Source organism: Tyto alba, unplaced genomic scaffold (genome assembly GCF_018691265.1).
Source record: "Tyto alba isolate M040663 unplaced genomic scaffold, T.alba_DEE_v4.0 Super-Scaffold_40, whole genome shotgun sequence".
Taxonomy (NCBI): Eukaryota; Metazoa; Chordata; class Aves; order Strigiformes; family Tytonidae; genus Tyto; species Tyto alba.
In genome coordinates, this window is record NW_024881316.1 from 22,951,147 (window position 1) to 22,975,597 (window position 24,451).

Genomic DNA, 24,451 nt, shown 5'->3' on the forward strand with positions numbered 1-24,451 from the left:
AATTACTTCTCTTTAGATATGCAACTCTTATAACAGTGGATATGTTGTTTATTCAGTAAGAATTTGGCATCAATCTTGTTCTAATCGAAATACTGGTTTTGAGATCTTTTTAGTATAAGAAACATTTAAAGAGCTTCTGTTGTCACTTGAAATGGGAGATAAATCCTGGATATTGATATTTGTATCATGAAATAATGTCTCAGTCTATTAGACACCCTGAAATACCCTGCAAGTGACACAGCTGAGGAAAGAACAGTACCTTTTTTGCTTTGTGATGTTGGGCCATGATGCAGATGTTAGAGATCAGAGAATACCAGATGAAGAAGTAAACATGCTAGAAGTATACCCTGGTTTAAGCATCACCTCTTCTACTGAGGTGCTTGAAACAAAGGCGTGGAAATTAAATTGAATTTACGTATACATTTTTAGTAGACAGAGGTAACATTTCAGAATAATATTTTTCATTCAATTCAGACATGTATAATACATTTCATTGCTGTTTAAAATAAGTAGTGTTACCATCATCTAAGTCTGTAAGGAACATACTGAATACCTAATTAAATAAGGTCATGTACTGCTGGATGAGAAGAATATACATGAATTACATAGACCAAAGAGGAATAAAGAAGCTGTATTGATGGGGACAGGGGAAGAGCGATCATGAGTCATTAACTATGGCTTTATGCTTCACATTTCTGTACAGTGGGTTTAATCCTAATAACTGCTTTCCATTCATTATGTTATTCCCATGGAATAGGATTCTAAGTCTGCTCCAGGTTAGTCATGAATATTATGCAACCCAATAACTTCTATATCTTTTTTTAGCATATAAAAGGCATGTCAGAGGTGCCACTGTTTATTCTTAACAACTGAAGTAATCACCAAATTTAACAACTCCAAGCAGTTATCACTCCTGTAGAAGCAAAGAGATATTTCTAAAGCCTTCTAGTGAATGAATAAACCAATGGCTGTTATCCAGGTTTTGCAGTTCACTGGATGTTCAAAACAGCAAAGCAAATTAAAAGAACCCCTTCTCTTTTGCTATCACAGTAATTTTGCACTTGAGTATATGAGGATTTGCTAATATAAAAGCTATTGTAGAAGATATGGAGTGATTTTCTTCTAGCACTGCCTTGAAAAGTAGCAATAAATGTTGCATTTCAAATTACAGCTTTCCTTGAAATGTGACTGAACACCAGATTTTTGTCCCTTGATGACTTCTAATCAGAGGTAATCCACTCAGAAGTAAAAAGATAATTTTCTAATTGCCAGACCAGTAACCTCAGCTGGAAGAACAAGTGGCTGCTTTTTGGTTTATGCCTCATCACTAATACTGATACTTCTGCAGGCCAGAAATTTTTTTCCACTTGTACATTCACAACCTTCTAGTCTTTATGCTTTTCCTCAGTTTCCCCTTTCTCTTATTATTATTCTGTCTCTTCTGAATTGTTGATCAGTTATTGTTTAGATACACCATTGGAGTAAGTTAGAAAGTATATTGGTACTTCATTTGTGTATTTGTACAAATTTCTCAGAAGAACAAATAAGATCTTAGACTCAATATGTGAAATGAGGGGGAAAAAAAAAAAAAAAACCACCACCTTTTTTTTTGCATTTTTTTCTCAACTTGAACATAGTTGTGGAGAAACTGGTAAATGCTGCATCCTCCATAAGCACTCTGATGAGCACAAGCTCTAGGAATGGCCAACACAGCTGAAGCAGAGCAAGATACTACAGCAGTGTATTGTTGCTGCTAGAAACTGAACAGAATATTAGTTCCTCCCTTGGGAGCTCTTGGGACGACAAAGTATGGACAGTGTCCATAGAGAGTCCTACCCTACTGTATTAAAGCAAAAGAAATACATATAGATAGGGTCACTGTGTATATCCAAATCATCCTCTGAGGGCTATGAAAGACATGCTGAGCTGTCAGTGCTAAAAATTCAACACAGTCCCAACAGAATGTAACTGATTTCTTTCTAGACCACCCTGAAAAGAGCAAGGGCAAGTGTTTCTGTGTATTCTTTGTAAACCTTCTTTGAGTTTAAGAAATCAGATGGGATGCTAATTACACATAATCATCCAACCTTTTGCATAAAATGATACCCCTTCATTTATCCTAGCAAGTAATCCCATAATTCTACGTTTTCTTCTGCTGCTGTTTGAGAAAATAGGACCTATTTTTCCACTGTCCCATATGAGAAGTGCAGCCTCTTCTGAAAAAGGTATTTATTTTTACCAGCTTTTCCCTTCTACATTCTAGTGTAGTGAAAGAGACTTTCCTCTCCCATCATGGTCTTCATCAATTTGTTAACATTTCTTAATCCGAGTAGTGTTGTCACTTTTCTTTCTTCCTTTCTGTCTTTCTGGTAATACATGGATAACGCATGAGATGTCTGCTGACTTTGGAACTAAAACGTCTGTTTTGAACTTCACTATGCAGACATTTCTAAAATTGAGCACTACCTTAACACATGCAGTTCCAAAGTCTCCAGTATTGCACAGTGGATCAGCCATTAAGGAAGTGTCTTTTTCTCCAAGATCTCATTTAGGAGCTGACTTCCCCAATGCTGGAACAGTAAACCCAGTTTTGTCTGTCAGCTACTCTTCTGAAATGCCTGTCTTCCACACAGTGTAAGAGTACTTCAGCCGCAGTTTCCTGTCCTTTCTGCTACCCTACCTTTGCTAACCAGTGCTCCTGTGAACACTTGCAACTATATATATATATATATCTATATCTATAATAGAGAGAGATATATAAAAGCAATTTTGGTGAAGGTGGGCTTTTGCAACTTAGCAGTTTTCGTGGGGAATAGGGTGAATATTATGGTATGAATAAATAGTGGTTACAATCCTAACCCAAAGCTGAAGGTCCATTCCACATACTTGTATCCTCTTGTAAAGTAATATTCAGTATGCATCTCCACAGATGTTTTGGTGTGCTCTGAATGTCTCCCCTAACATACCTCAATACTTGTCATTTTAAGAAATAAAACTTTTTTGAACATAGATGGTGCAGTAAAGGACTTTCCAAAGATAGTTACAAGTTCAAAGACTCTAGTTAGGACAGTGATTCCTGAATACAGGCAAGTGCATTTTCTTAGTTATTCCCTAGATAAATGCACTAAGAAAGTGAAGGGAACTGTTAGAAGGGCAGGGATCTCAAGATGGAGGTAGAAGGTGAAAACACAAAGCAAGAGAAGATAGAAGACTTTTTTCTCTGAACAATAAAAAGCTGTGAATCTAGGATGTCACCCAGCACGGCCAGCTCAAATTTGGGCAAGGGACAAGGGATACAGTGTGGATCTTAACAGTGCTTGTGTAGAAACTACCCATAAAGGCTCTGTATCAGTTCAGTTGCTGCAAAATCAGGTGACGATGCATCCTTAAAAGGATGTCTTGGAACAGCTCCTGAAAACTCCTATGCCCAGGCCGGAGCAGAAAGGCAGATGTTAATAGAGGAAGTTTCCTTGCCAGGATGACAGATTTTGCACTCTGTAGCTTTAACATCATGCCTACATGAGGTTGAAAGCCTTCAAACTGAACCTAGCTTTTAACTTTTTGGTTTCTTTTTAAGCAATGATTAAGGAGGAGCTGGTAATATGGGCATCATTTTCCAGAATATTAAAACAAATTATTAGCATTTATGTAAATAATAAGAAATAACCCAGGTCATAATCACACTCTTATAAGGGTTAAAAACTAAAACCATCAGCATGAAGCACCCCCATCTTCCATGAAATGGAGCAGAGGTTAAATACTGTGTGTGTTGTGAGTGTGCTATAGCTTGTGCTATAGCTTCATGTTCCACTTTAGCATAGTGGATTTGGCAAAATATGCAATTACACTGATAAGCAGAGGACCTCTTCCAGATGGATATGCTGTTGGATAAACAATGCCCAGACCTGAGCTAGGTGAAAATTTAGGAATATCAGACATTTGTAACAGTGGCCCAGTAGCGGTGGGTTCCCCAGGAGGAATAACTATGCCAACAGAGAAAGAGTTCCACCCAGTCTCAGGAATTTGGTGGCTCATTTTTGCCTCAAAAGATAAGGATTTATATTCCCTATGTCTTTTAAATAAAATGCCACATTGCTTTAGAATTTTTCTCTATGTTAAATGTACAGAAGAGAATTCAACACCAGAGTCCTCTTGAAGATTAAAGTGGGGTTTGGTGTGTTCATGCTTTTTTTTTTTTTTTTGGTGGGGGAGGAGGGTAGGGAGATGTGCTTTCACCAGAATTATCACTTTATGGGCCATTGCCCGTAAACCCATATTTATGATGTATATTAAAAGAGTTTTAGTTCAGTGCTTACTAATAATTTGTCTTAGTGACTCCATAGAATCATAGAATTATAGAATGGTTTAGGTTGGGAGAGATCTTAAAGACCATCTAGTTCCAACCCCCCTGCCATGGGCAGGGACACCTCCCACCAGACCAGGTGGCTCCAAGCCCCATCCAACCTGGCCTTGGACACTTCCAGGGAGGGGGCAGCCACAGCTGCTCTGGGCAACCTGTTCCAGTGTCTCACCACCTCCACAGTAAAGAATTTCTTCCTTATATCTAATATAAATCTACTTCCTTTCAGTTTAAAACCATTGCCCTTCATCCTATCACTACAGTCCCTGATACAGTGTCCCTCTCCATCTCTCCTGTAGGCCCCCTTTAAGGGCACTTGTTCAAGTTCATTTTACATTTAAAAAAAAAAAAAATATTTTCTCTGAACTCTTCTGTTTTTTCTTGATTCTAAATTAAATTATTAGTAAGCCTTTCATCCATAGGGAGAACTGACATTTTAGCCACTAGAATTTTTCAAGTATTTTAGATGCAGATTCAATCATCTAAATATTCTAATTGCACTTCACATTCAACTATTTGCTGTTTCCTGGACATCTGTTATGCATTGAGCCACTGTTTATAATGAGATGGACACAGTAACTTCTCTATATTTTCCATTAATCCAATTAATTTAAAATCAAGGAATACATATCAGTATCCAGATTTCTAAAGTACATCATTCTGCATTTTGTTAAAATGCATGTTGGCATACCAAGGTATTTCTCAGTTGCCTACTTTAATGTCATCTCTGAAATTTCTTAACTGTCTTTTCAGACCTATCCTACTTGTGTTTTTATGTACTTCCTGTTTTGACATTTCACATTCAGCCATATTCTTATATTTTAATTAAAGTATATTCATCATCAATCTTTATATGAATACCAAGGTGGCGCAATAGTAGTCTTCTAATATAGCTTTCCAATCATTCCTATTGCTTGTTATCAGACTCTTATCCAGTTTCCTATCATCTTACAGTCAGTGTTTGTCCATAGAGGTTTTTTAAGGTGTGAAAATAATGACAGTAACAGAGAGCAAGATTTTTTGTAACAACTAGTTGTTTAATTGGTAGTTGAGTGGAAAGCGTTTTCACTGTTAAGGTACTGTAAGGGTTGTCTATGAAATCAGAGAGACTTATATCTCTGCACAGCATCACAAAACAGGGTGCAAGGACTGTAAGACTTTTGCAGCCTCTTCTGATGCATCATGTAATGATAACACTAGGAAAAGGATCCTGAATTAGATAGAAAAACAGTATCTATGTCTACTGTTCTCATGCTCCAGGTCTCTTTCTCAGCATTTCTACTCTCTCTGTACCCCAGAAGTATTTTCTGTAATATTGTAATATTTTTAGCATTTTCATAAATTTTTTTTTGAGTGAAAACCAGTTACTTGGTAAATATTTGTGAACTGTTGACAAGCATTCAGCTCATCCCAATTTCTGCAGATTCAGCTGGCAGAATGAGCTAAGTGTATCAATACTGTGGCAAATAATAAACTTAAAGAATGTAAAATATATGCTTCAGAGGTACGCATACATCGATAGAACACTGCATGTGCCTGACCTATAAACAAAAGGGAAGGTATTTCCATCACATGGAAATTGGTTTGCACAACTAGTTCTCTGTGAGAATGTGGAAAAGGACTGTTGTGGTTTAACCCCAACCAGCAACTAAGCACCACATAGCTGCTCTCTCACTCCCTCCAGCTGGGATGGGGGAGAGCATAGGAAGTTCAAAAGTGAGAAAACTCATGGGTTCAGATAAAGACAGTTTAATAGGTAAAGCAAAAGCTACATGTACAAGCAAAGCAAAACAAGGAATTAATTCACCACTTCGCATCAGCAGGCAGGGGCTCAGCCATCCACAGGACATCAGGGCTCCATCACGCTTAACGGTGACTTGGGAAAACAAACACCATAACTCCAAACATGTCCCTCACTTCCTTCTTCTTCCCCCAGCTTTATATGATACGCATGATGTCACATGGTGTGGGATATCCCTTTGGTCAGTTGGGCTCAGCTGTCCCAGCCGTGTCCCTTCCCAACTCATTGTGCACCCCCAGCCCACTCGCTGGTGGGGTGGGGTAGGAAGCAGAGAAGGCCTTGGCTCTGTCTAAGCACTGCTCAGCAATGATGAAGATATCTCTATTATCAGCACTGATTTCAGCACAAATCCAAAACATAGCCCCATACCAGCTACTATGAAGAAAATTAACTCTATCCCAATCAAAACCAGCACAAGGGACAAAAAACTGATATTGTCACGGACAAAAAGAGAGTAAAGGGCGGCACAAGAGTAAACAATAATAGATTTAGGCTTAAGATTTACACTTAAAAAGACAATCTATTTAGACTTAAAAAGATTTGAATGGTCCTGATCCAAGTGAAGGACACTTAAGAGTGATAAATGTAATAACCCTAAAAATAAATATGAGAACTCATTTAAGCTTTTTACTAAAACCACAAAGTGTTGACTTATCATAAGCTATAAAAGATGTCATTAAATCACCATCTTGTATGAATAATTGCCTGTTGTGGTTTCTGAGATTCTCCTTTCTCTCCCAGTACCCTGAGTAACTATGTACAACTCCAAGAATTGATACCTGTAAGGAAGTTCCAGTGTCAGACAGACAAAGAAAGTAAAAAATAAAAAGAAGTCGTATCTTTCTGCAGTAATGAGAAATTCAGTTCACCTCAGTGGGTCTAATCATAGGTGTATAGGTTGCAAGGTCAGTCTCTAAAATTATACTGTCCTACATATAAGACTACAGAAGACAGTTTAATAAACAGGCTACATCAAGTCAGTTCATTGGTGTTCTGTGGAGTATAGTCTGTGTAGCAATAAAAATCTCTATGATTTTTATTAATTCCATTAAAGTAGCACACCACCTCCAAATATTTATAGAGATCAAGCAGACTCACTTCAGGATGAGCCCTTCATACACACCAGAGGTACCATTTCCTGAAATGTAAACAATTGGCATCTACTGAGCCATAATCCCTAAATCAGAAACTCAAATGTTTGGATTAACAAAAAATGGAAAGCCTCATTCTTTGTTGTTGACCTCCCAATACATATTTTTTCACTTTCAGTGTTATGTGCATGACTAGCATGTTTTATCCAGGAATGGAAATGCAGCGTCTTTTTGCCGTAGTGACCACAAAGGACAGCGGTGATCAAATTCAAGTCAATCCAAACCCTCACTGAAGCTCACTGACTTCATGAGGTTTGAAATCAAACCTTCAACTCAGTGCCACACATACGATGCAGTATTAAGCAACAGATTTTATATTCTTAAGAATCAGAGAAATAAAAGGATATTTATTTTACCCCTTTAAAAGAGTAGATGGATCTGATACAGGATGAAGTTGAGGAAATATGAAACATAAGCTTACGTGAACTGTTACTGAACTATATTTGACTTTTACATACATAAAGTTTTAGCATTCCACTGCACCAGAGATGAAGTGTTTAATAACTGTTTTAGCACAGACCTGGAACCGCTGTCATATTTTCAGTTCATATATGTGGAATACAGAATGCAGTTACACAGAATAATCCATTGTACAAACTAAAACTGTAACAGTGAGCAAACTGCTTAAACTCTAATGCTGAGGGAAATAAATTTGAAATTCTTTTTCAGAGTAGTTTATTTTTGAACAGGGATTTTTCTTGAAGAGGTTAAATACAGAGCTAGTGGAGAGCACTGTGAAGTTGGAGAAGGGTAAGGAAAGTGCTGCCTGCATTGTAGGTGTTGGTGCTCAGGACCTGGGGCACAAGCAGTAATCTTGGGAGTCCTGCCCATTCTGTTCTGTGCTGTGGTTTTTAGACTGTATTGATCCCTGTAGGACAATCCATAATCAAGCATTTGCTGGGGTTTCAGGGCTTCCAGTCTTCCTCTGGGAGATCCACACTCCCAGCCTCATGCCAGGGGCCCTAGAAATTGTTGGAGCTCCTCCAGCTCCATAGCAGGAGGATGAGGAACCAAGTACTCCAGGCCAACCTTCCTGGTGAAGGGGTGTCCTGCAGCCTCTGCTCCTAAAAGTAATGGACTGTTAACTGCAAATTGGAGCCAGCAATGACCTCTCTGAACCAGCAACAATTTTGGAGCCTTGAGGTTGTCACAGGCCATTGCCTTTGGTAAGATGACAGGCAAGCAGTCACTTTTCAACTGAATTCTGCCTAGTTTTACACACATTCATCACAGGTACTCAATCTCCACTCAAATTTTTTTTATTCCACAAATCTATTTGTCTGGGAAGTAACTCTTAAGTAGTTTCAGGGAAGACTGGGAATGTCCACATACAAAAGATTGATGCTTTGAAAATGCTACAAAGCAATAAAAATTATAATCAATAAAATACCCCTAAGTGCAATTTTAATTGTTTTAATATGTCTTTTTCATGCTCTATTTTCATGTTCTATTAACTTCCAGACACATTAGATTTCATTATACTCTCTAAGAAGAAAGGAAGTTTTTCAAATTGTTATTAGGTTACATTTTAAATTTTAGGTTTCTGCATTGTAATTTCCATATGACTTCAAAATTATCAGAATAATTACTTCTTGTCTATGCAAAAGTATATGCAGGTTTTGCTTTCATTCCTACTCTGTCATAAGAAATCCAAAATTCTAGGTGGTATAAAAAACACACCCTGAATCCTAGTATCAACATTCAACTATTTCTCTTTTCAAAATAGAGTGTAGTTTTACCAGATATCACTTTAACACCAGAGTAAAGGAAAGTAGCTCTTGCCATGTTAAATAAGCTGTGTAAATATCAGCAGTTAGGGATCTATTCTGTGCCTCCAACAGGAGAAAAAGCTATTTCCAGTGGTTATGATTTTTAATGTTCATAACTTGAAATAACCCATATACTGATATAATTCAGGAGAAACCTAGATTTTCTGCACCCTTATTCTTACCAATAAAGTATTAGAAAACAGTATAAAATCATATTATATTATGGCTGATGCCTTGACACTAGAATTGACATAATAGAGTGCATTTGTATTTATAGTCTTTACAGTAGTACATTTGATCCTTGATTTTATTATTCTACTGTCATATAATTCATGTCTTTCCAGATATTGTCACACCAATTTACTTATTCACCTGGAGCAAGGCCAGAAAAATAAGACCTGAACCTCTTTAATTGTAGTCACGAAATGAGTGTAAAAGTTGAGGACGCTGCTCCAGCTGTGGGTGTCTGTGGGTGCACATATCCATACGCCATCCACTGGACTGTGTCAGGCAAGCAGGACACAAACATGGGTGAAAAAAAACCCAACCTTGATTTCTGATCTAAGACATTCTCTGTACCAGCAACAATACTGGCAAAGAGCATCCCAAACTTTGGGTTAGTCTCTGTTGTAGAAAGATATTTGTACTTCTTGCACAGAAAAGAGAATTCTTCCTACTTTCTCAAAATGTAAAATACAGACAATGACAGCCACTATTAGTAGGACCTGTTCAGGGTTTGTCACCTTTCTTTTTTGTTATTTGTATTTTTACTTGTGATTATTAAAGCCACATTTTCTGGTGAAAAATCTATGAAGAATATTCTTAGAATCACAAGTGTACAAGGGAATTTTTAATAATTTGTATTTTAAGTAACCAAGTTTACTTCATCATTGTTGTGCAGTTCAACATACCGGTATTCATACCTGCATGCCACTTCAATGAGTACGACAAGATTAAGAAGTACCCTGAAGGAGTTAAAAGATTTGTCTTTTTTTTCAAAATGTGCCAGTGATTATGGACTGCTTAACTGCCTATGATAAAGGAATTTTGCATTAAATAAAAGTAAAAATTTGCATGAAATAAAAGTAAATAAAAGGATCTAATAACTTGACAAGCAAGCATAAAGTGGTATTTGAAGAATTGAGTCTGAAGAAACTTGCCTGACACCTGACTTCAAACAAGAATTTATTACAGAAAGGTCTTCCAGCTACCAGGGAAGCTGGAGACTATAGGATACATATATAGCTCATGTCTTAAGAGAATGGACTGAGCTATTTAATTCTTTGAGAAAATTGTGTGTCATCTAAAAAAAAAAAAAAAAAAAAAAAATTTAAAAAAGAAGAAAAGAAAGCAGAAGGAAAAAAAAAAAAAAAAGGAAAAATAAGAAAAACCTTAATGGTACAATCCATTGATAAAATTAAATTATTTTTATTGGGTTTGGCTTACTGGTAAAATATTTGGGAGCACACAAAAATGTTTAAAAAATACAATGAGATCTCCAGTCATGTAAAATCCCTGTCCTTTCTTCAAGGGCCTGGCAAGAAAACTCTGTTTTCTACTTAAATTGTATTTTTCTAACTAAAAGACAGAATACAATGGAAAATTAAGCTGTCACTAGTTAATGCTGTCAAAATACCATACCTAAACTGTTCATGCTTGTTTAATAAGACTTTGTTCTTTCTTGCCTCTCATTTTGAATGGTATTTGTGCATTTGTTATTCGTCAGGCTATTTCTTTCACAGTCCCTTGAAAACAAAACATAAAATCAATGATGCTGAAGTTTATGTAGGCTTAATATTAGGCAAAAAATGAAAGTCTCTAGTCCTCCTGTTGATAGGATGCATTTGTATAGTTCTCCATGTAGCACTTCAAAGTAGTGTAAGTGACAGCAATCTCATTCTGAGTCGAGGAAGAGCCATATGGCTACATTTTATGGGCAGCTGGTTTTATAATAGCTCAGAACAAAACATTCATGATCCTTAAACAGATTCAGATTACCTATGTAGATGGGCATAGTAGCTGTGCACAGTGCTGTGGAGTTCCAGTCTTTCCCATGTACTGTCCAAGGACTGCACTTTATCAAAAAAGAGGAGAAATGTTTCCTCCAAGGAATCTATAGATTCAGCAGGAGGTTTTCATGGTTTATGTGGTGACTTGAGGTCAGACTATGGCAACTGGTTCATACCTGTAGACTTTAGTGCCTCCGATGAGAGTGCCTTTGAAGGCATCCGCAGGCAGAACAGGATAGTCTATGTGATATGCCACACTGCTCTTTCAAATATGTAAACACTAGAAAAGGTTGTAAGTTCACATGTTTATGTGAACATATATGTGTATGTATGTATGTGCTTGGCTACCCACATGTCCATCTATATGTATACTACATCTCTGAAAGGATCTTAAATAACTTGCTTTCACTTTACTCCTTCCTTTTGATACTGAGCTACCTATATGAATTGAAAGTCAGAAAATAGTTAATACAGTATTGCCCTGGTTGGTGCTGGACTAGAGTTCCCATTGGTTCGGCAGCGGGAGGAGCTGCAGCACCCTGAGACCCCAGGGGCTCCCCAGGTCCCAGTGCCCTCACCTGTGTGCGGGGGCGGGGGGAGCACAGCTGGAGGGCTGGGCCCCGATTGGCCGATAGTCCATGTCACGTGACATTGTGCTCACTATATAAAGGCAGGAGTGGGCTGGGAGGGGCTGTCACTTCCAGGGGTGTGGCTGCTGGTGCCTTTGTGTTTGGGATTGTGAGCCAGGAGCAGGCGGGTGTCGGTTGGTCAGTGGGTGGTGAGCAACTGTATTGTACATTACTCATTTATACTGTCAGTGTGTTATTCTGTTACTGTTATTAAACTGTTTTTATCTCAACCCGCGAGTCTCCCTTTGCCCCTCCGATTCCCTCCCCATTCCCAAGTGGGAGGAGGGTGGGTGAGCAACTGCGTGGCGTTTAGCTGCTGAGTAGGCTCAAACCACAAGGAGTATCTAGTTTCATTGTAAAACCTTCCTGATTGATGACTTGCCTTCTCCCAGGACCCAGCATTCTAGCACAAACCAATTGATATAACCTGCAGCTAAAACTACTTCTTAGAGTTCTGCTTCTTTTCTAGGCAAATGTGTTTTTCATTAATACTCAGGAAAAAAAAAATGTATCTAAGGAAATGTGTTATACATAGAAATTTAACCTATTGCTCTTCCTGATGATACTAACCTGTTTTCCTGCAGAGAATCATGTGAATTGTTACCTGTCATTGCATCCTTGTGTTCATCTCTTAATACTTCTGTGTGTGATACAAACCGCTTAAAAGAAATTCACTGCCCAGACTAGGTGGTTTCCTCTGTTACACCAATATATTTTTCCTATTGTATCTTTTGGTTAACTAAGTGCTAGTACAAAGATTCTTACTGATCTACGGAAACAGAAATAGTGAACAACAGTTAACAAATTGCTCTGACAGATAGTGCAGTCCCTCAGAAGGCATTCATAACATCGACACCAACGGTGAGTTTTTCTCTCAGGATCATCTTTAACAGTCATTTTATCACCACCAAGTGTGTATGCAATTCTGTAACATCAGTCCCAATGCTGGGCAGTTCTCCCAGTCAGAGGTTAACTATAGGCAAAACCACTTCCCTCTAGAAAAGAAAGTGGAAACCAGCCTGAAGTGTTAAACTTCCAGTTTAAAGTCTCATTAATACAGGCATTTACAGATAGCAGAATCAAACTGTGAACACAAGTGAGCAGTGTATTGATTTTTTTTTTTTTTTTTAATAATATACAAATGGAGAGCTTGTGTCTTATTTTTTGTTTTGATTAATAGTTTATTTTGGGTTTAGTCTATTTTAATCCTGAGTTAGCCAGTAAAATAATAATTTTGAGAAGGACACGTTGTCACTATAGATAATAAGTTGGATATGAACTATGAATGAGATGCTTTTCAAAGACAAAATCAATCCTTGTAAGAGTAAATAGGTAAACAGTATTTAGAAATTGGCACAGAGTTATTTGTTCACAACATTTGTGAAACATTACTGGAGAGCCATGTGTCATTATGGTTTGTTGAAAAGGATGCTGAAAATCAAAAAGTTGTAAAGAAGAGAGCTCTGAAATTAACAAAATTTATGGAAAATATACCAACAGTAAAACACAAAGGAAACTGTTAATTTGGTCAAGAGAAGATTGAGAAGTAGTTTGACTACGCTACAGTCTTCAGGTACCTACAGGCAAAAAAGATTTCTGACAATTAAGAGCTCTCTAATTTAGGAGGAGGGAATGCATAATTAACTGGAGCCAAGAATTCCATTCTGTCCTCCCTCCACCAAATTAACAATGGGAGCTTTAACTATTGGAGCAGTACGTGTCCTTCTGAAAGATATGCTACATTTCATACAGAACTTACAGAGGCTGATAGAGAAAAAAATTTGGGACCACACAGGAGGTTAGACTAGACAATAATGTAAAATTTCTTCTGCCCTTAATATCTATTCCTGAATCTAAGAATCTGTAAATCAACAAAGATGAATTAAGGTTAACAGAACCTAGCCCTCAGTCATATATATTTTATCATTTAATTATATTTCCATTTGAGGTTTATAATTCAGTTCTCTTATGACTTCATCTCTGAAGCTTTTCTACAGATGCCAGAAATAGTCCTTCTTATTCTAATAATTAAACTTTGAGCCAAATATAAGCTCTTCAGCTTGAGACTCTGAATTGTCATGAGAAAAATTAAATAAACATTATTTTAGCTTCTTTGTTATGAGTGAACACAGTGATAATATAGCACAAAAAGTGTTAATGTTTGTTATAGTCCTTGAGCTATACAAATGTGTGGTTCTGTTTTGATCATACTTGATATGTTACGTCTTGACTAGGTCTTATTCCATTATGTTTTTACAGGTTAGTGAGACTTTAATCAAGGAAAAAAAAAATCTAACGAACAGCAATTTGAAACACAGCATTTGGAAAGGTCAGAATGGTACATTACATCCTTATTATCCAAAAGAACAGATGAGTTTAATATCCTGGCAGCAGTGAAGAAGATACTTAAACAAGAACTGAAAATGGCACAAGGTTCTCTCTTCCTTTCTTATGACAAAGATTGTAACAATATGATGAAACTATACAGAATAAATCTCTTTCTGTTTTAATGTTTGGGCTGTAGATCCTGCCTAGGTTTCAAAAATGTAAGCTAACCAAAGAGCTAACACACATGCTATTTGTTTCAGGTCCTTTACAACACATTTTCCTGCTTATATGACCCAGTTTCCATTACTATTTTCTAGTCTTAAATTTAGGAAGACATGTTAACAGAAGGTACGCAGTGCAGTGAGTTTTGGCAAATGCTATCTGTGTTGAACTGCAACAAATAATGTACTACATCAGCACTGCTTAAAACTTAGATTTTTCAGCTTCTGTTTGAATAGACTTAAGAACAGAGATAATGTATTCCAACACACAACTCATTGCATGTATCCTGCTTTGGAAAGTCCCTGAAGGTATGGAACTGTCTGAAGGCAAAGGAATTTGTAGTATATCCCATAGGTTGTTGACAATTTGATTAATATAAAGAACTATCACAGTTTGTTTCCTAAATCATTATCTGCATGAAAACTCTTCCTTTTACTTTATAGGTATAAGGACAGAAAAAAACCTTCTGGAATTTGATGTTGTATTTTAAGACTAAAATATACCATCAGGATCCTCATGCTAAATCTTACTGACAACTGAACAGATGCTGTACTTAAAAATCAAAAAATGAGTATATGGCGTGCACCTGTATTAGTTCCTTATATTCATTCCATGGAATACAAGAAGTCTGCTATTACATAAGGATCCAACAAGTTTTATATTAAAGGTATTCGTAATTATTAAAGAAAACTCTTTATATTACTCCAAAATATACCTGTCTTGAAGTATTGCTGGCTGAAGTAGGCCTACACAGATTTGCACAAGCTCACAAGTAGAAATCATATCAAACCTCTTCTTTCCACACCATCTAGGGAATACATTTGAAAAAAAATTTCTCCATGGTACATTACGTGCAGTATCTTGCTAAGAAAAGCCATGCTGCTTTGGTCAAAAGAGGTAAAATGAACTTATCCAAAATATGTTCTCAGTGTCTAAAGTGAATATAAATATATATATGTGTGTGTATATATATATATATACTTGGTTTTTTCTTTTCCGTAGATGATTTTATTTTCCACTGGAGATTGTAAATGTTTTTTTCATCCTTTCTTTTGCAGCTATAAAGTAGGATAGCTTTTTCAATCATTGGCAAAGTGCAACCTATTTTGAAATTTCAAAGGTTTTGCAAAACTACAGACAAAATTCCTTAATGGGTGTTCATTTCATAAATGCCTACAGAAATTAATGTTTCCCACGTGTCCAGAAAAGAATCCACTAGATACAAGTTTCTATCAAGTTTCTTGTAACTTAACTAATAGTCCTTGAAACTAAAATGACTACAAATAACTCTTTTCTGTTTCCCAACCAGATGTATCAGCCATTGAATATGCAGCCTATGATAAACAGAAATATTTTTTCAGTTCCTAATTATTATTCACAATAGAAATCCATACATTCTATAACTTGAATTACTAAGAACTCCTATATGCTTATGTACTTTATAGCTTGAATTACTAAGAACGGTACAATATGCTTTTGCTCTGAAAAAAATCAAATGTATGCTGTTGTATCTGTTTTTAAAAAGATCATGGTTAGGGAATGACTGAGTAGAGAATCCAAGGTATTGAGGAGGAGACTCAAAGTATGGTCACACAAACAACTCCAGGATTTCTCAGAGACTGAGTCCAATGTATCAGATGAAGACAATGGAGTTTGTTACACTCTTTTCAGTTCACTCATGATTATGCAAAACGCTGTAACTGTGTCACACACTATTTAACACAGGGAACACCTTGAATACATTATGCAGCCTTATTTAGTTTTTTCATAAAATGGATTTTTCCCACTAGGTGTTCACAGTCTTTCTTTTTTGAAAAATTACCAAAATAATCAAGTACCTCTTATGAACCAATATGCCAGTTTGAAGTTAAACTTTAAGAGGCAGGTCCTTTCATCACTTACCTTCAATAAATCACACGGTGGCTGGGCATTTCCATGAAGTCTTTCTTTAATGAGGAAGGTGAAAAGTAAAAGTTGAATGTAAAATACTGGACCTGTGAACCCATGAGAACATCTCAAAGGACAGGGACATGTAATTCTCTGTGAAGTATATCCATTAATTTAACAGTAGATGAAAAAAGGATGTGGCTGATGGGAAAGGTGTCATACTGAAGCAAGATCACGAAAGAGAGACATCAAAACCCAACAGACCACATGCAGCACACACATTCCCACACACATGATTTTCATTAGGCTGTGCTGGTTCATTGTAAACCCAGTAAGAAGGGCACTCCAACTCTGCAAAGTATTGCTTAAAATACCACTTACTGCAGCTAACACTGTAAAGAAGTAGAGGTTAGCACGGATAATTTTACGACCCTTCAGATGCTGGGAACCCCAAGTTATGCACCACGGAATGGCCCTCCAAGCAGGGCACAGCATCCTATGCAGATCCCATCCATGTAAAGGTTACCCGGTATTTCTGCCTTCTGACCTCTGGTAAGGTATTCCTAAAAGAAAATATTTCCGTTTATCGTTTTCAATGTCAAACAAAAAAGATGTTCGGGTGAGAATTTGTTGCTGCTGTTTTGGATAACAGCAAGGACCCACAGGTGGTGATATCAGTGGGACTGAGTGGCAGGTGCCCACAGGCTGCTTCATTACAATCATCCAGCTAAGATTATCCTGCGGCCAGAGGATGTGCACAGCACAACACAGACCTGAAGGTCATGTTGTATACACAGCACAGTGCAGGCCTGTGCCTGTTCAGGGTAATTGCTTTGCAGGTCACTAACACCTCCAAGTACAGTGGTCTTCTGGTCAGGATCTCTTCATATCTATACCTACATACCTATTTTGCATCTGCGTATGAAAAGCTCTTTTTGTGCTCCAAAGTGAGCCGATGCATTGTATTCAGAGCTGCACACATTAAAAATCTGTACATGTCTATTGCAAACACTCCTTTGTACAAGTCACTGTGTCCACCAAGCTGGAATTGCGCAGGAAGTCAGATAGGTTTATAATTACGTGATTTATACCTCCAAACACTTTTAAAAGGCTGTGTGAGTGCATTTTTGAAAGCGTACTTTTTGTGCCTGCAGCTCAAAATCTGGTTATACTTGTATCTGAATTTGTTTTGTTTTGTCACACAATGTTACTTGATATTATATGAATAAATAATCCATGAGCTAGAAAACACTCCAGAATCAAAGAAACAGAGTCAGTTGCATTATTAAAGAGAGATTAAAATAATTTAACATGAAAGGCAGTTTAGAGACAATACAGCCTGTCTCATTTACTGATGTGCACAGAAGCTTATACATCATTCATCTCTGCTACCACCTGACAGCTGCTCAGCATCTAATGGGAAATGTGATGGTGGTCACAGCCCAGTTCATAGTGGACAGGTGTCGGCATCACAAAAATCATCATCACAACTGGCACTAATTGGCACCTTTGTTGACAGTCTCAACAGAGAGGCCAGTGATTGAATCAGCTTGGAGGCTGCCTTGCAAGGTCCGCTGGCATGGGACACTGGGCTCGGCTTCTCCTTCATTTAGTTTTGCACATATTTCAGAGGAACACAGTGAGGTCCTGGCACTGTTTATTTGCCTGTAAATTCTATGAGTGTGCCCACTGCTGTAGCATGGCTCTGGAATTGATGCCTCCATACAGAGGGTTAGACACATCTTGGGGACACTAAAGCCTACTCACTGACACTGGCAACAGAAGAGCCTGTGGACTTAGGCTGGGAGTGGAAGAAGACCAAAGGGGATGAAATCAAAGGCTAATGTAAAGGAGGAGACACACATGACCTACATTGGGCTCTGGTCTCATCCAAGCTTTTCTCAATTCTAGTTTATTTTAGATGCAATTGTGATTCTGTGGACTTCTAGTAGCCACTTCATTCCTTCGTAACTCAGTTTATTCTTTTGTATGAAGGTCATAATATTTGTCGCACTCTCTGACAAAATATGAGGCTTTGCTAACTAACCAAAACATTAAAGTATTTAAACACCTCTGAGGGAAGTCAATAGACACATTAAAACTCAGGCTTCAAATGTACAGGAACTTCAGTTTCTTAATAAACCTGTTAAATGAGATGTAGGCAATGACTATTGAATGTATCTATTTTGCATTTACCCATCTTTCTGTTCACTCTATTGAATATTAAATACAGTTTCTTCTGCCACTCAGCCTGCCTTGTCCAAATCATCAATTAAAACTAATTTTCCTTTGGTGTACAGAAAACTATGCTGTTGTGCATTAATTATCACATTTACTTTCATTTGTTTTAGCACTATGAAGAAATGTAATATGGGTCAATAATGTGACTGTAGGATTTGAGAATGTTTTTATGGTAATAAAAAGAAGTAAAAAATGGGTGATAAGTTTCATTGCAATTAGCAGCAGTAACTGAAGTATAGAGAGGTCATTAGAGCTCATTAGTACCTTTTTCCAAAGTAAAGAAGGAAAGGCAGGAAGGCAAGAAACAAGGAAGGACAAAAAGAAAATGAAGTATAGAACAAGAAAAAGTAGGGAGGTTGCGAAAAATTAAAGAATAGTTTAGTTTCATGTGTATGGAAAAAAATGTTGAATTTGTTGCACATGGCTTTTTCAGTATATAGATAAAAGTAAGAAAACCAAACTGGAAAACTGACACACAAAGTCAGGTAAAATATATCATAAAAGACTGAAAAAAATATGCAAAAATCCTGAGGTTTATCTGTTTCCATCATTGTATCTGAGGCCTACCTTCATTAGAAACAATAAGGGTATAAGATAACACAAGCACTTATAGAGGCTCAAAACACCACTGAGTCAGATTCTGATCTCTTCCCATTGATTTTTCACTGCTGTATTACAACTGATTTCAAGGAAATGTCTTCTCATTTACATGCATTTACATAAATTCAGGATCAAGACACCCACTTTTGCTTTCTCCAGTGTTAATAATGAGCAGTGGCTGCTGTAGTGTGCTCCTAAAGACACTCTGGAAAAAGGATATGTCATCGTTAGCCTAATGAGGGGAAAGAGGGAGAGAGATTGCTAAATGTTTTCTCTCTAGCCCAATTAAAGGAGAGAGAGCAAGACAAAGAGAGGGGGGAGGAGTGCTAGAGGGAGAGCTGTGTATGTGACAGATTTCTTCTTGCCTTTAGCTACAAGAGCATTCTCATTAGGTAGAACTGAAAAAGACAAGAGGACGTGGGAATACAAAGGATAAATCCTTTGACTGAAATCAGACTGTGGCAGCATGGACCATCAGTCTGAGCCGCACATTAACTTCCAAAAATAGCTTGCTTGTGAAGGAAAGAATATTATAACAAGTACTCTATTGTCATTACTGTTCTTAAGACAAATTATCCATGCAAATATGGAGGCAAGGCTCGTCTGCCTGGTGAGAACCTCGACCATCCACAGTCACCTTTCAGGACTGCTCTAGAGGGAGAGAACTGCTTGTGTATGAAGGACTTCACCTGTTTGGACATTGCTAAGCTCACTGACAAGAGCCAACTCACTGTTTATACACCAAGCAGAACTTGATCCCATTAAGTTTTGTGCCAGCAGCATCAGGCCTGCCAGAAAGGGTGTCTACGTCTCAAACCACATGCTAGATCCCAAACTCATACTGTCCCATGGGCTGGTCCTGGGCTCTGTGGGGAAGGGTGGTAGCTTGCCTGGCCCAGACCTATGCCAGGTACCATGCCAAAAATTTAATGCTACAGATGATCACAAGCCAGCACCCAGGACTACATGCCAGGCCAGTTTAGTTTTTTTCATGACTCAGAAGTCTCTGGGGTTGAGTGTGCTGTTTAGGACTCCAGGTGCTATGCAGGGAGTCGAGGCTCCTCATCTAAGCTAAAAACTGTGGTCTGAAGTTTTGCTTGTACATCGCTGAAGCCAAGGAGACTGTTTTATTTCCAAGCACAGAAAAGAGCATTGCAACCAGTTGTACAGCATGACAATGTACACACATTATCTCATATGATAGAAGAGTACCTGCTCCTTTAGGCTGCAACAGAGATATAAATGGGCTTGCCAGAAAGATTTCTTTGCACCCACACCTCTGCTGTTGATTCCACATGCAGCTCACGGCACATTTCTGCCATGCTGTGACCACATATTAAAGCTATTCCCAGCCCATGGGCCTCAGTCTTCATGCTGCTGACTGACTGGAGGTGACCCATGGTGCATAGTCAGGTACACAGTGTCTACAACAGGACAAACAAATGAGCAGGCAGATGATGGGTGAGAATCAAACAAATATTCCTTGTGTCCAGACCCTGAAATTTAACAAGACTGCATGGCTACATGAAAATGCAAATTTTTTCCCATAGGTTATAGAGACCTATGACCAAAGGTAACTAGGAAGGTGGGAGTTCCCTTGTCATTATGTCAGCCACCAGCCACTGACAAGATTCCAGGATTATAGCCCACACTGTTCTCATTACCTGCACAATGGCCTGAGATCAGAAGAAATTAACGTGCATCCTTATTTATAAATAATGCCCAGACACTGAACTGAGCGATAAAAATCAGGCTTGATGTGCCTGGTGTAATCCAGCCCCCAAATGTTGAATTCCTGTTACTTATTTTAAATCTCTCCATATTTCCTTGCCTTTTGACTAAAATGTAGCAGCTTTGTGAGCTAAGCTATAGCTGCCCTTTTACCATTTCAAGTGTCAGATGCTTTACCTAGGGAAAATGATTTTGTAAAGATTTGCTGTGCTCTGCTAGTCTTACATATTGCAGTTTCTTCCAATAACTAAAGAGAAGATGAGAAAGTTCCCAAGAAAGACTTGCATTACCAGTCTCTTGCTGTAATTATTTTTTAATCTGTGACTCCTGAGTCCCAGTCCTGGGATATCTTTTGACTTGTTCCATCATCAAGTCACGACTGGAATAGAATTCTTTTTCCCTGAAAGGAGACCTATTTTCCTTATTCACCACTTACCTGAGCACAGACAACAGAGGGGCACTATTGGGTCTGGCTCCTGGTTGTCCACCAGGAGTCACGGGATGGTTTCCCAAGCCTTCTAGTAAAGAATGAAAGGCAGGAATGGCTCCATGAACTCTTCTGTCAGCACAACAAAAGATGGTGGGAAAAGCAGTTTGTGTTGCTTTGAGGAGAAGGGTAAGTCTGGCAGGAAGACTGGCAGTAGCCCAGACTAGCGCAAGAAAGACCAACTCAGCCTTGCTTGTACAAAAGCAAACTAACAGGAGGTGAGGGAAAGCTGTGATTAGGGTCCAGATGCTTCAATATCCTTACAATATTTTTAGATTATTCCAAATTTCTTCCTGAGTATTTATATATTATAAATAGTCTAACTAACAATGACAAAGTCATAAGATTTCCATTCTGAACTTGGAAAGCTTTTGTCTCTCAGAGGACTTTTCACATTAGATTCCTTTATCCTATTTTATGGTTTGTTTCTTAAGAAATACTAAACTCCCCAGTAAAAAGCTGCCCAACTCACATTTGTAAAACACAAGGTTTCTCTATTTTTTAATTAAAAATTCTGGCCCACTAAACTCAGACATTCTAGCAGTGCACTCTGTGCTGGGTACTAGCAAAATGAATAAATACATGACTCAGTACTTTCAGCTTCTCTGTCCTGAACTGCAAATATCACAAGATCTGAATAGAAATGTTATCCCTGATGTTTGAGAACAAGATACTAAATTCAGTTTGATTTAGTGATAAAGCCTGACACTTTGGGAAATATAATGGCTAGCTAATGAAATTGTATCATATTTGTTTACAAATGCCATCTTCTAAAATATCATACTTAAAAATAAATTAATCACTTATTGTTTCTGTTGAGAGTTTAGCACAGTGGTAACATTTAATGGACAAATATAAGTTCAGTTAACTCCAGCTCACGTACAAGGGGTTGAAAATCCATCACATAACTGGATACGTCTGAAGTTTATAAATGGTAGGTCTTTGTGCCCCAGACTGGAAATAGGGGCCTTACATTACCCAGCAACAGTCTAAAGTGATGTAAGGAGGAAGAAGATGAGTACAGTCAATGTTAGTATAATGCAGATACTACTCAGACATTTTCAGTCACTTCCCCTTTCCTATTGTATCTCAATCACTGCAAAGTCTGCCTCACATTAAGGAGGCTGAAGTTATTAACTTCAACACATGGCAATTTAAATTTTATATAAAAATACTGTGTTAAATAAGAGAGTTATCTGCAAAAGCTACCAGTAAAAATTCAATTTCAATCAGCAAGAGCAACATAAAAGGTCAATCTAGTCTGAATTGTCAGTCAGCACTTCAGCAACATTCCAATTATTTTCATCATTTAGAATGACCCTAGCAGTATTTTGAAATTATATTTAAAACTGTAGTGGTTATTAATCAGGGAGCTATGGCAAGCCAGCATCATGATCAGCAGAAGGGTGGAGACAGATACTATATCATTTTGATCTTACTGAATAAACGGCTTTTAAGTACAAAACTTGTTGCAACTGTATCTCTTCATCAATTGGGTGTCCAGAATAATAAGAAGAATATCTTGTGGTACTTTAGAGCGCTTTTACTACATGTCACAAGAAGAAAAATGAAATCAAATTGCGCTTACCTCCCCTTAAACTGTATGACTTTCATTCATATAGATTTAATCTTCATTAATTCTTAATTTCTTAGCTGTGAGGATGTACAGTAGGACCTGCAGTAGCCCTGACTGTAGCAGACCAGAGCTGGAATGAGTTGTTAAAACTTATTTAGGGATGACTTTTCCTTACAGGAAATAAAAAGCACTGGTTTTTTTTCTTTAATTTATGAAACTCCATGGCTACAATTTTTATTTGTAACTTTTATTCACATTTTCATTATGAAAAAGCAGTACTATTAAAATTTTATTGATAATATTACTTAAATACTTGCATTTTTAAGACAAAAAGCAACAACTATTTTTTGCTTTTGAGCAATTTTGAGACTCTTGTATTCATGTGCTTCATCAGGCCTCTTCTTTTCCAGTGTTGCTAAGTCATGTCCTGAGAATCATCACTTGGGTATTATTAAAAGAGATGTAATTTTGCTTCATAGTATTTCTTATTCTAAGCAAAATAAATGGCTAATGGTAGCATCAGTGGTTTCTTTACTCCTTTAAAGTTCTATTTGCCATGGATCAGCAAAATTTTATTACAATGCTCAGTAAAATCTAACCAAATTTACTTTTATTATCTTAGAAAAAAGAAGGTCAGTAAGGCTATTTTTTCAAGTAACGCCCATATTTTTTGGTGATCTTAAACATTAAACTAAACAATTTATTTTTATGTATTAAAAATTGGACCTGCCAAGCACTGGATTTACATAATCCTGCTTCTGATTAAAGCATCTCATTTAGAGAAGCTAAAAGTGCCAAAAACTGCAGACAATAAAGTGTTATCTGAGGAGTATTTTATTTCTCTGAAACACAGTTCAGACAAACCTGCTCCATGTAATTATCTACACAAAGAGCTGTTGGATTTGCTTTTGGTTAAAAAGTCAGCAAAATCTTTAAAGCTTTTCTCTGTATAAAAACCACTTGGATGCCAACAGTACACACTGAATAAACCCCTCCAAATATCTCCTAGAAGATCCATAATTCAGTTAGATTCTGAAGAATGAGGAAGAGTGCTGCATGTAGCATTTTCTTGGCTATTACAGTACTAGCCTAAAAAGCCTGTCATGCTTGGTATCAGTCAAATAAGACTGAAGCAATCCAACTTGTTAATTTTATTTGATTCCAGCCACCTCCTCTAGATAAGAAAAGCAATGAAGGCTGCAAGTCTGGGTGAACGTTGAACCCACTGCTATGCTGAAGCAATCACCCTTCGCTCTGGTGCCGAGAAGGAATCAACCAGAATTTCCCTGTGACTATCAGAAAGACACTTTACCCAGCCATCATCAAGCATTCCTTTTGTGAAGTAAAGATAGTTACTCTCAGTTTTGCCAGAAGCAAGGGAACTAAGGAAAGATCTTTCCATATCTGCTCTTTTAGATACCTCCTTATGAATCTGCTACCAGCCACTGACAGAGCTTCACCTTTGGACTGAACTCAGTGTGATTGGTCTTATGGGTCACTCACACCCTTTGCTTTGAACCAGTAAATCTTCTGCTCTTCCTATTTCCATGATGCTTTTACCAGATACTATTGACCTATTTTATATAGACACAAAACCCAGAAATATTCTTGCCAGATGGTTACCTGGCATCTTTATTAATTACTAGTTGGGTGTGTACTT